General features: G+C 43.9%; 1 pseudogene; it reads left to right on the forward strand.

Moving 5' to 3' along the window:
* Positions 1-8,815: 8,815 nt before the first annotated feature.
* LOC105531623 lies at positions 8,816-9,563 on the forward strand (annotated as a pseudogene).
* The last annotated feature ends 1,470 nt before the right edge of the window (positions 9,564-11,033 follow it).

Raw genomic sequence — 11,033 nt, forward strand, 5'->3', positions numbered from 1 at the left:
GGAGGGGAGGGAGGGGAGGGAGGGGAGCCGCTTTCCCAGGTGAGCGCAGATGGGGCAGGCGCTGTAGACACAGGACGCTGACTTACGGTCCTGTTTCCTCACAGGAGGAAGAGTTGCAGGTTCCCCAGCTCCCAGCAGCTCCCCGGGTACTATCATTCCACGTTTCCTGGGGAGATGATCTGGCCAGGCTCTTCCTGGCTGGGGTGTGTGAGAACCAGCCGGGACTGGAACACAGTTGTTAACATCTACTTATGAAACTGCTTAAAGCTGGGGGCTCAGTGAAAGGCACGACTTTCTAGCACAAAAAACTCCCCACAACTTCTGTAAGCTGAGGGGCCAACGTTACAGGCTTTTATTCCTTCGCCAACCATTCATTTAGTGGCCTGTATACGAGCAATGCTGTGTGCATTCTGCAGGTGGTTCTAGCTGGGGCTGAGTCCAAAGTAGAGGAAAGGACTTAGTTGTGAAAAACCAGTAAATGGTAGACGGCAATGAGATGAGCATGGGGCCACTGTACGACAGAGAAGCAGAGAAGGGTCCGTGGAGGAAGTGGAATTTTGTTTTTCCTCATAAGCTTAATTTTGGCTTTATTTAAACAAAATGATGCATACTTGTAAAAATTGATAAAAGTAAAAAGTGAATAGTTTCCTCATTCCCCTACGCACTTCCATTCCTGACAGGTGACCACTGTTTAGAGTCGGCTTGGCATAATTAATTCCAGGAGGTGGTTTTTAAACTGAGTCTTAAAGGATGAGATTTGGTCAGTGGAGGGGGTGGGAGAAGAATGATGTGCTGGGACTCTGTGGAGTGGGAAGAGTTAACTATAGATGGGCACAGTCCCATTATCATTGTGAAATTCTAATTGTCTATTATCCTCAAATCCCTTGAGTTTCTGGCAACCTTCATCATGTAATAAAAAAAAGAAGAAGAAAAGAAAAAAAAAAGGAGGAAAAAGAGAGTTAATTCATTCCAGACACCTGAGTTCCTTCAGTTTTTTTTTTTTTTTTTCTTTTTTTCTCTTTTCTTTTCTTTCTTTCTTTTTTCTTTTTTTTTTTTTTTTTTTTTTTTGGTTTTCTTCTTTGGTTTGACACTGAGTGAACCCAAGACGATGAATCATAAGGCTTCACCTCATGAATGTTCTATTGCAAGACCTTTGACTTTCAGAACTTTTTCTATTGCACTCAGATCCTCAGGCAACTTGATATTTTCCTGCACTCCCTGGCCCTTGCTGGGAAAGGTGGCATTTATTTACCTGCAATTGTGGGGGGTTTTGCTACGCAGAAGCATGTACTTAACTTCCAATTCAGTTACTCACAGCCTCATTCTTTGTAGACCTCTAGACTAGTTTCTACACTCTTCTCCCAGACAACCTATACTTACCTCTGTCAGAGTACTTAACAATCCATATTGAAAATTGCTATTAATTATTTGGCCATATGCAGACCATAAAGTCCATGAAACCTGTCTACTCACCGTGGTAGGCTCAGTGCCTAGGAGCTCAAATATTTGCAGAATGAATGTATGAGTAACGAACAACCAACGTCCTAGAGGAGGTCTTCTATTGTAGGAGTGGCTACAGAGTAAGTATATTAGCCACCGTGCACAAGGAATAAACGGATAACTCACTGCCAGCTCAGCACTGCTCTCCACACAGGAAGTCTGAGGTTGGCCTCCTTTGTTGATGTCCAACTCATTTATTCTTGAGGAGCATTAGAACGTTCTGGGATCACACTGCTCGGTGCATGACACACATTCTCTCCAACCCTTTTCCTCCACCTCTTCCCCAGTCAGTGGTGACCCACAGTCAGCACATGCTACAAAATCTTCCTTCGCACATGGATGGCATCACTCCATGGCCTGTGCTTACATCCCCCTCCTGGAGCCTCAGAGGAAGCCAGCCTGTTGCACAGGGTGTGGACAGCCCAGTCACAGGCAACTGCCCCAGCTCCAGGGTCCACACTGACCCCCTAATCCACATTTCCTGTTTCTCTTTTCCTTAACTCTTCAGTTTCTTGATGTCCTCCTCATGTCTGCCTCAGGTCCTCTGAGCTAGTCAGGACAGGCTAGGTGCTGCTGCAATAACAAGCATCCCCCAAATCTTAGTGACCCCATACAGTAAGTTTGTAACTGTCGTAGGTCCATTGCTTGATGTGTGCAGCAAGTTAATACGCCAAGACATTGAGTCACAGCAGAGAAAGAGGTTTAGTCGTAGGGCTGATGAATGAGGAGATGGGAGAAACCCTCAAATCTGTGTCCCTGAGGAGTTAGTGTTTTTAAGGGTTTCAGAGTGGGCTGAAGTGTGGAGAGAGTTGATTGGTAGAAAAGTGCAAGGTGAAGTCATGGGACAGGGAGAGGCAGAAGCTGTATTCTCATTATGATTTTGCTTCTCTGTGGGGGTCTTCAAACTGGTTGTTGTCAGTTGTTCCACTGAAATTTGGGATCTGGAAAACATCTTCAGGAATTCTTAAACAAAAGCCTGTGACTCTAACACCAGAGATCCTATCTATAGGAACAATGGGGATGCGAGAGTGGTCGCTGTGCAGTGCTGCGTGACTTTCCCTTATAAGGAAGTGGGTCAAAGGGCAGCCTGACACTGGGTGCAGTGGCTCACACCTGTAATCCCAGCATGTTGGGAGGCCGAGGAGGGTGGATCACTTTAGTCCAGGAGTTTGAGGCCAGCTTGGGCAACATAGTGAGACCCTGTCTCTACAAAAAATAATTTTAAAAACTAGCCAAGTGTGGTGGCATTTGCCTGTGGTCCTAGTTTCTCGGGAGGCTGAGGTGGCAGGATCACATGAACCCAGGAGGCTGAGGCTGCAATGAGTCATGATTATGCCACTGCACTCCAGCCTGGGCAATAGAGCAAGACCCTATCTCAGAAAAAAAAAATAGTGCATCCTGATTAATGCTTAATTGTAACTATATTTCTATCCAGAATGCTTGTCAATCATGTGAGGATGGCTTCAAGCTTATTTCTTGCTGGTCCGACATGTCTAACATGGGTTGGCAGGGGATTTCTACAAACATTTAAGGACCCGGGTTGATGAAGATTTCTCCACACCCAAGTCCCTGATCTCTGTGGCATGAGAAGAAGGCAATGTGGCAAATTGCACACAAGCCCCCAGAGCTCACATTTCAGGGCCACAGCAAGTCATGTGGCCAGGGCTAATTTCAGTGGGTGCAGAGAATTAAAATTTTACCATGAACCAGAAGGAGGAAAGAACCGGAATAGCTGTGGATGGTTTTGTGACTGCAGCCTCTCCTCTTACTGACAGTGTGTGGGGATCCGTCAGCCCTGCTGACCTTGGCTGTCCTTCCTGGCTCAGCTTGGCTCGCTCCTTCCATTTTAATCCACCCACGGGTTACAGGGGGAAAAAAAATTTCTCTGGCTGCGGAAACCAACCACTACTTCCTGCCAGAGGAAGGAATCGATCATCATTCATGGGAGATGAGAGTCATGTTATTAAGCAAAATTCCCACAGAATTCTCAAACACTCACTTAAGCCTGTAATTTTTACTCAGCCAGTCAGGTAAGTTCCACAAACATTTCTCAAGCCCGTATTATGTACCAAGGACCCAGGGGGTTGCTGGGTTATACATTTTAACCACACACAGTCCCGGCTCTGAAAGAACTCTGATACTAACATGCCGGCAGGCACATTCAAAAACCTCCCAAGCAAGTCTTGCCTTTGCAGGGGTACCGATGGGGCTGGAGGAAGACATCCAAGGGGAGTCCGTGGGGAGAGTCAGCGTGCGTCTCTCAGTCTGAGCTCAGGAGCCGATAATGTTCTCTTCAGCAGAGAAGTTGCATCCAGGAATCTTACCATTGCCTGCTCTGGGCAGGCAGGATCAAAACGCGTCACTTTCAACAAACCAAGGCCTTTCTGAGAGATGCCAGTGAGTGATGTGGTGAACGGTCTTAGCGTGGGTTCAAGTCTCAGCTTCTCCACTTGCAAGTGAATGGCTCTCTGGGCTGTTTTCTCATCTCTAAAATGATGTTTTTGTGAGGATTAGATGAGACAATGTCTGCAAGGCACTCACCACAGTCCCCTGAAGACAGCGATAGCCAGGCAGCATTTGCCTCTGCCGACATCCGTGAGGCATGTCTAAGCGTCTGCAGTGGGTGCCCAATGTACTTGACACTCAGAGAGGGTTCCTTTTTATCACACATGCCCCATTTACAACAAAACGTTTTTAGTAATAATCATTGTATTCGTCCATTTTCACACTGCTGACAAAGACATACCTGAGACTAGGCAATTTACGAAAGAAAGATTTATTGGACTTACAGTTCCACGTGGCTGGGGAAGCCTCACAATCATGGCGGAAAATGAAAGGCACATCTCATATGGCAGTGGCAAGAGAGAGAATGAGAGCCAGGTGAAATGGGTTTCCCCTTATCAAACCACCAGATCTCATGAGACTTATTCACTACCATGAGAACAGTATGGGGGAAACCACCCCCATGATTCAATTATCTCCACCTGGTCCCTCACACAATACATGGGAGTTATGGGAGTACAATTCAAGATGAGATCTGGGTAGGGACACAGAGCCAAACCATATCAGAAATGCAATGACTAATAATAATGGCCAGACTAATGCAGTCAAAGTTCCCTTTCATTGAACTTTGTGTATATAATCATGAGAGTAAAACTTAAAATATAAAATAAATACCCACTACAACAAAGGAAAGATGCAATGGATTCATGCTTTTTAATTACATTAATTTTTTAAATATCATGAGGAAAACTATGTACCTAAAAACTGGTCTTTCAGCCAGGCATGGTGGCTCATGCCTGTAATCTCAGTACTTTGGGAAGCCAAGGCGGGTGGATCACCTGAGGTCAGGAGTTCTAGACCAGTCTGGCCAACCCAGTGAAAGTTCCATCTCTATTAAAAATACGAAAATTAGCTGGGTGTGGTAGTACATGCCTGTAATCCCAGCTACTCAGGAGGCTGAGACAGGAAAATTGCTTGAACCAGGAGGCAGAGGTTGCAGTGAGCCGAGATTCCGCCATTGTACTCCAGCCTGGGAAAAAAGAGTAAAACTCTGTCTCAAACAAAACAAAAAACAAAAACAAAAACAAAAACAAAAACAAAACAAAACTGGTCTTTCATGGCCGTGAACAATATTAGAGTTGAACAGCAATTGAACAAAAAGCAAGATGAATAGAAAAAATGTATGTCAATTTTAAATATTCACATTTTCAAATATTTTTCAAATGTAATAATGTATTTCACATATGAAGAATTCACACATAACAGAGATAGTGTACTTTCAGGTTGCTTTTCTGTTTCACAGAAAGTACACTATCTCTATTACGTGCAAAGTTTAAATTTTCAATGTAAGTCAAAACTCCAAGTGATTCCACAGAAAGGCACAATTGCAGTAACTCAAATTCTGTTTCTTTATCTTTACAGTCACTCTATCATCAGTGTTCATTTCAAACCTACTACTTAAATGCAGGAATATGTAGTTCCACAGAAAACGAGACACGAACTCAAAGTGAACTTTCTCAAAAGGAACGCAAAGCAAACTTACTCTCCTAAGAAACAGATGTAGCGAGTCCATGCTAATCCAGGGCCAACTGTATAATTGCAAGTTGTCTAAATTAACTTACATGTAGTGTACAACATCTATGAAGAATTGCGGCAGGCAGAATTCTAAGATGGTCCCCAAGATTTCCAGCTCCTGGTCTACAAGCATCTTCTCCATCATCGAATCAAACATTAATATGGGGACTGCTCTGAAGGACTTTGCAAAGATAATTAAAGTCCGAAATCAGTTGATGTTTTAGGAAGATTATCCAGGTGGGCTTGGCCAAATCCCACAAGCCTTCCCGATCTGGTGCAGATATCAGATACGTGGGAAATCAGAGATCTGAAACATGAGAACTGTTTGACACATGTGACTGGCTCGAGGATGGAGGGGTCATGAGGCAAGGAATGTGGGTGGTCTTAGGAGCCAACCGCAGCCCCAGCCAGGAGCCAGCTAGGAAGGAAAACTTCAGAACTAAGACGACAGCAAGGATCTGAATTCTGCTAGTAATGAGGATGAGCTGGGAAGTTAATTTTCCCCCAGAACCTCAAGGTGAGGACTCAGCCTGGCAGACAACATAACCTCAGCACTGTGTCCCACGGCAGAAAGCCACTGTGCCACACTGCACTAGACTTCTCACCCATAGACCTGTAAGCAACAGGTTTTAAGCTACTAAGTTTGTGGCAGTGTGTTATGCAGACACGGAAAACGAATACAATGGAGAAGTAATATGAATATGTAAAGGTTAATGCAAATAGATTAAAAATCTACATGAACTATAGCCATTGTATAGAACTTAAACCAAAAAAGATGTTTTCATAGGGAGGAAAATTGTATCACTGGCTTTGTTTAGAATTGCCAAAGCACAGTGATAATTAAAAGTGGACTTTTAGTCAGTTTTATTATTACTCTAAAATTCTTTATGGACAGTGGCCCCAACTCCCTACAGCTGAGGGCTGCTCCCTTTGCTCTGCCCTTGGTCAGCCCCTGGAACCCAAAGAGAAGAAGAACCTTCTAGCCCAGGCAGCTATTTAGTAGCAGAGCAGAAACCTAATCTGACGCCTCTTGACTCCCAGCCCTTCCTTTATTAGGTGGACCTTCATTAAATTGAGGCTGCATGTGTGTGGGGCAGAGTTGTGCCAAGTCTTGTATAGGTTTTCTGATAAAATTCTTAGTAAGACAACCAGCCAGAATCCACTAGGAATCACTAGCAAGAGGCTGCAAAGTTTTGTCCAAAATGAACACCTAATTGATTGAATACCACCTCAACCAAAATGGGGCCAAGGAGATTGTCATCTGTCTTAGTCTGCTCAGGATGCTATAACAAATACTATATACTGTGTGGCTTAAACAATATAAATTTATTTCTCACAGTTCTGGAGGCTGGAAGTCCAAGATTAAAGTGGTGGCTGATTGGGTTGCTGGTGAAGCCTGTCTTCCTGGCTTGCAGATGGCTGCCTTCTCCCTATGTCCTACATGGCAGAGAAAGAGTGCACTCTGGTCTCTTCCTCTTCTTATAAGGACACCAGCCTCAAGATTATGAATTTGGAAGAGACACAGGCATCCAGTCCATAGCACCAACATCTGCCTCTGGACTGGCATATGATTTCAGACCTTTTCAAGGAGGTGATATTTTTATTTTATTTTTTAGAGAAGCTTTTTTAAAAAAAATATTTCAACTTTTATTTTAGATGAAGGGGGTAGACACGCAGGATTGTTACATGGGTATATTGCATGATGCTGAGGTTTGAGGCATGATTGATCCCATCACCCAGGTAGTGAGCATAGTCCCCAGTAGCTAATTTTTCAGCCTTCACTCCTCTCCATCCCTCCTCCCTCTGTAGTCCCCAGTGACTTATAAATGAGAACATGTGCTATTTGGTTTTCTGTTCCTGTATTAGTTCACTTGGGGTAACGGCCTCCAGCTGCATCCATGTTGCTGTAAAGAACATGATTTCATTCTTTTTTTATGGCTGAGTAGTATTCCATGGTGTATACAACACACTTTCTTTATCCAATGCAGATGTACTAGTCTAGACTTGCATAGCTGGAAAGGACCTTGGAGATCTCACAAGTCTCCAAGACAGCTGGGTTCTCAGAGCTGCTTCTGTACTCCACCAGTGGCAATACCACACATCGGGTTTCCCATTCTGAGTACATTCTTCCTTGCTGTGTGATATGGTTAGGCTTTGTGTCCCCACCCAAATCTCACCTTGAATTGTAATCCCCAGGTGTTGAGGGACAGACCTGGTGGGAGGTGATTGGATCATGGGGGCAGTTTCCCCTAGGCTGTTCTTGTGATAGTGAGGGAGTTCTCATGACATCTGATGGTTGTATAAATGGGGACTTTTCCTGGGCTTTTCACTCGCTCTTTCTCCTGACAAAATGTGAAGACGGTCCTTGCTTCCCCTTCTGCCATGATTGTAAGTTTCCTGAGGCCTCCCCAGCCATGTGGAACTGTGAGTCAATTAAACCTCTTTCGTTTGTAAATTACCCAGTCTCAGGAATTTCTTTATAGCAGTGTGAGGACGGACTAATACACTGTGTTTCTTCTAATTAATTAATCACACTGGACATGCAAGGGTCATTTTCTCACTTGCTTCAGGCACCACGGAGCAAGCTCCAGAGTGTCAGAGGGCCTGGGGCAAGCTGGCCACCCCTCACACAGCACAGGGCCACAGCACATTTGTATTCAGAGATACAGTGACCACATTTATGGGTATTTCTGTCACAATTCAGCTTCGAGGCAGAGTTGTGGTTTGTCAGTTATATATAGTTTGAAGGCATTTTCCATTTAGTTTATAGATGTGTCTCAAATCTGTGAAACTGGTGACCCCTGAAATACCCCTGGACTCCTAGTTTAAGAAACCCTTTATTAAAAGTTAAGTGCTGTATCTCCCAGTGACAACTGTACCAACGTGTTCCAGTAACATACAAAGATGCAAACTGTAGATGGGATATTTGGGCAATGCTTGGTTTTCCAAGTAATCTTGACTGTGTTGCGTATTCAGTCTTTTTCTGATTACTGTCCATATAATAATAATAATAATGGATAACATTTGTGCCTGTTTTTCCCCTTTTGGGTTCTTACGGCTGATCCCAAAGAATGAAGAGTCCACGTGGCCCAGCTTTTATGTGAATCCCTCAAAAAGCACAAAAAAAGGGGTCCAATTTTATAACCTACACCAGAAATTCTCAAACATTTTGGTCTCACTCTTTAAAATTATTGAGGGCTCTTTTTCCAGGCACCTCAGAGGCAATCAGCGCTTCAAGATGAGGCTGAATGTCTCCTTTCTAGCTGTCGGCTGCCAGAAGCTCCTTCAAGTGGACGAGGAATGCAAACTTTGTATTTTTTATGAGAAGCATACAGCCACAGAAGTTGCTGCTGATGCTCTGGGTGAAGAATGGAAAGGCTCTGTGATGGGAATCAGTGACAGGAACGACAAACAAGCTTTACCATGAAGCAGGGTGTCTTGACTCATGGCTGGGTCTGTGTGCTACTGAGCAAGGGGTATTCCTGTTACAGACCAAGGAGAAGTGGGGCAAGAAGCACGAAGTTGTTTGTGGCTGCACTGTGGATGCCAATCTGAGCTTTCTAAACTTTGTTATTGTGGAAAAAAAAAAAAAAGGACAGAAGGATATTCCTGGACTGACTGATACTGTTGAGCATCATCGCTTGGGACCCAAAAGAGTTAGCAGAATCCACAAACTTTTCAGTCTCTCTAAAGAAGATGATGTCCATCAATCCGTTGTTAAGAAAGCCCTTAAAGAAGGCAAAAAATCTGGGACCAAAGCACCCAAGATTCATCTGCTTGTTACTCTATATGTCTTGCAACACAAATGCTGGCATATTGCTCTGAAGAAACAGTGTACTAAGAAAAATGAGGAAGAGGCTGCAAAATACGCTGAACTTTTGGCCAAGAGAATGAAGGAGGCCAAAGAGAAACTCCAGGAACAGATTGTCGAGAGATGAACACTGTCCGCTCTGTGAGCTTCAACTTCTGAGTCCAGCCAAAAATAGGATTCTTTTGAGTAACCAATAAATAAGACCAGACTCCCAAAAATCAAATCAAATACAATTGAGGAACTCGAGAGTTTTTGTGTATGTGCCTTCCATCTAATGCTATTTACTTTATAATATGGTTTGGCTGTGTCCCCACCCAAATCTCATCTTGAATTGTAGCTCCCATAATTCCCATGTTTTAGAATTATGGGAGGGATCTGCTGGGAGAGAATTGAATCATGGGGGCAGTTTCCCTCATACTGTTCTTGTGGTAGTGATAAGTCTCATGAGAACTGATGGTTTCATAAGAGCTTTCCCCTTTCACTTGGCTCTCGTTCTCTCTTACCTGCTGCTGTGGGAGACATGCCTTCCTTCTGCCACGATTGTGAGACCTCCTCTGCCACGTGGAACTGTGAGCCCATTAAACCTCTTTTTCTTTATAAATTACCTAGTCTCGGGTATGTCTTTATCAGCAGTGTGAAAACAGACTAATACACTCTGTTAGAAATTAGAGCTGAGAATTTAAAAATTATCTTTATTAATTCACTTAAGAAACAATAAATCCATTGGTTAAGTAACACATTTTTATTTTAAAAAGGCTGTATTAAAAAATACTTTAACAGGAAGAGTAGAATTGTTTTACATTTTTGCAAATCTTTTTAATGTCTGGCTTAATAGAAGACAGCTGGGTTCTCAGAGCTGCTTCTGTACTCCGCCAGTGGCAACATCACACATCGGATGGCTTCCAGTACACTCCACTGTATGGTCATGAGGGAGGGAGTAAAAAAGGCAGATAATAGCTTCCTGTCATGGTGAAAATACCTGCAGGCATGCAGGTGCCCTGAAGGGTCCCAGGGACACAAAATCTTCAACACATCTTGAAAACCACTGACCCAGCCTCTCTTCAAATGCCTTTTCCTTTTCTTTCCGATTCTCTCTCCTCTGAAACTACTCTGGGGTTCTCACTGTGAGGCCATGCTTCCACCAATCCAACAGCCAGTGGGGCAATATTTTCCCGTGTCTCTACATCTCCCACACTCTCTGCACTGAGTAGCTCTACTTAGCCTTTTTCTGTTTTTTTTTTTTTTTTTTTTGGTGCTTCTTCTGTCACTCAGATGGTCACCCAGTCCTTCATTTCCATTCACCTCTCCTGTCCTCTCATCTTTATCTTTCCTCCCATTCTGTGTCACAAAAAGTCCCCAAACTGGGTGGAAAAGGCAGTTCTTTATTTAAAGTAGAGGAGAGGTCAGACATGGTGGCTCAAATCCATAATCCCAACACTTTGAGAGCCTGTGATCAACTTGGGCAACATAGTGAGACCCTGTTTCTGCGAAAAATAGAAAAAAAAAATTAGCTGGGTGTGGTGGTGCATGTCTGTAGTCCCAGCTACTTGGGAGGCTGAGGTGGGAGGACTGATTGAGCCCAGGAGTTAGAGGCTGCAGTGAGCTGTGATCGCGCCACTGCACTCCAGCCTCGGCGACAGAGCGA

Source organism: Mandrillus leucophaeus, unplaced genomic scaffold, assembly GCF_000951045.1.
Source record: "Mandrillus leucophaeus isolate KB7577 unplaced genomic scaffold, Mleu.le_1.0 Scaffold9, whole genome shotgun sequence".
Classification (NCBI taxonomy): Eukaryota; Metazoa; Chordata; class Mammalia; order Primates; family Cercopithecidae; genus Mandrillus; species Mandrillus leucophaeus.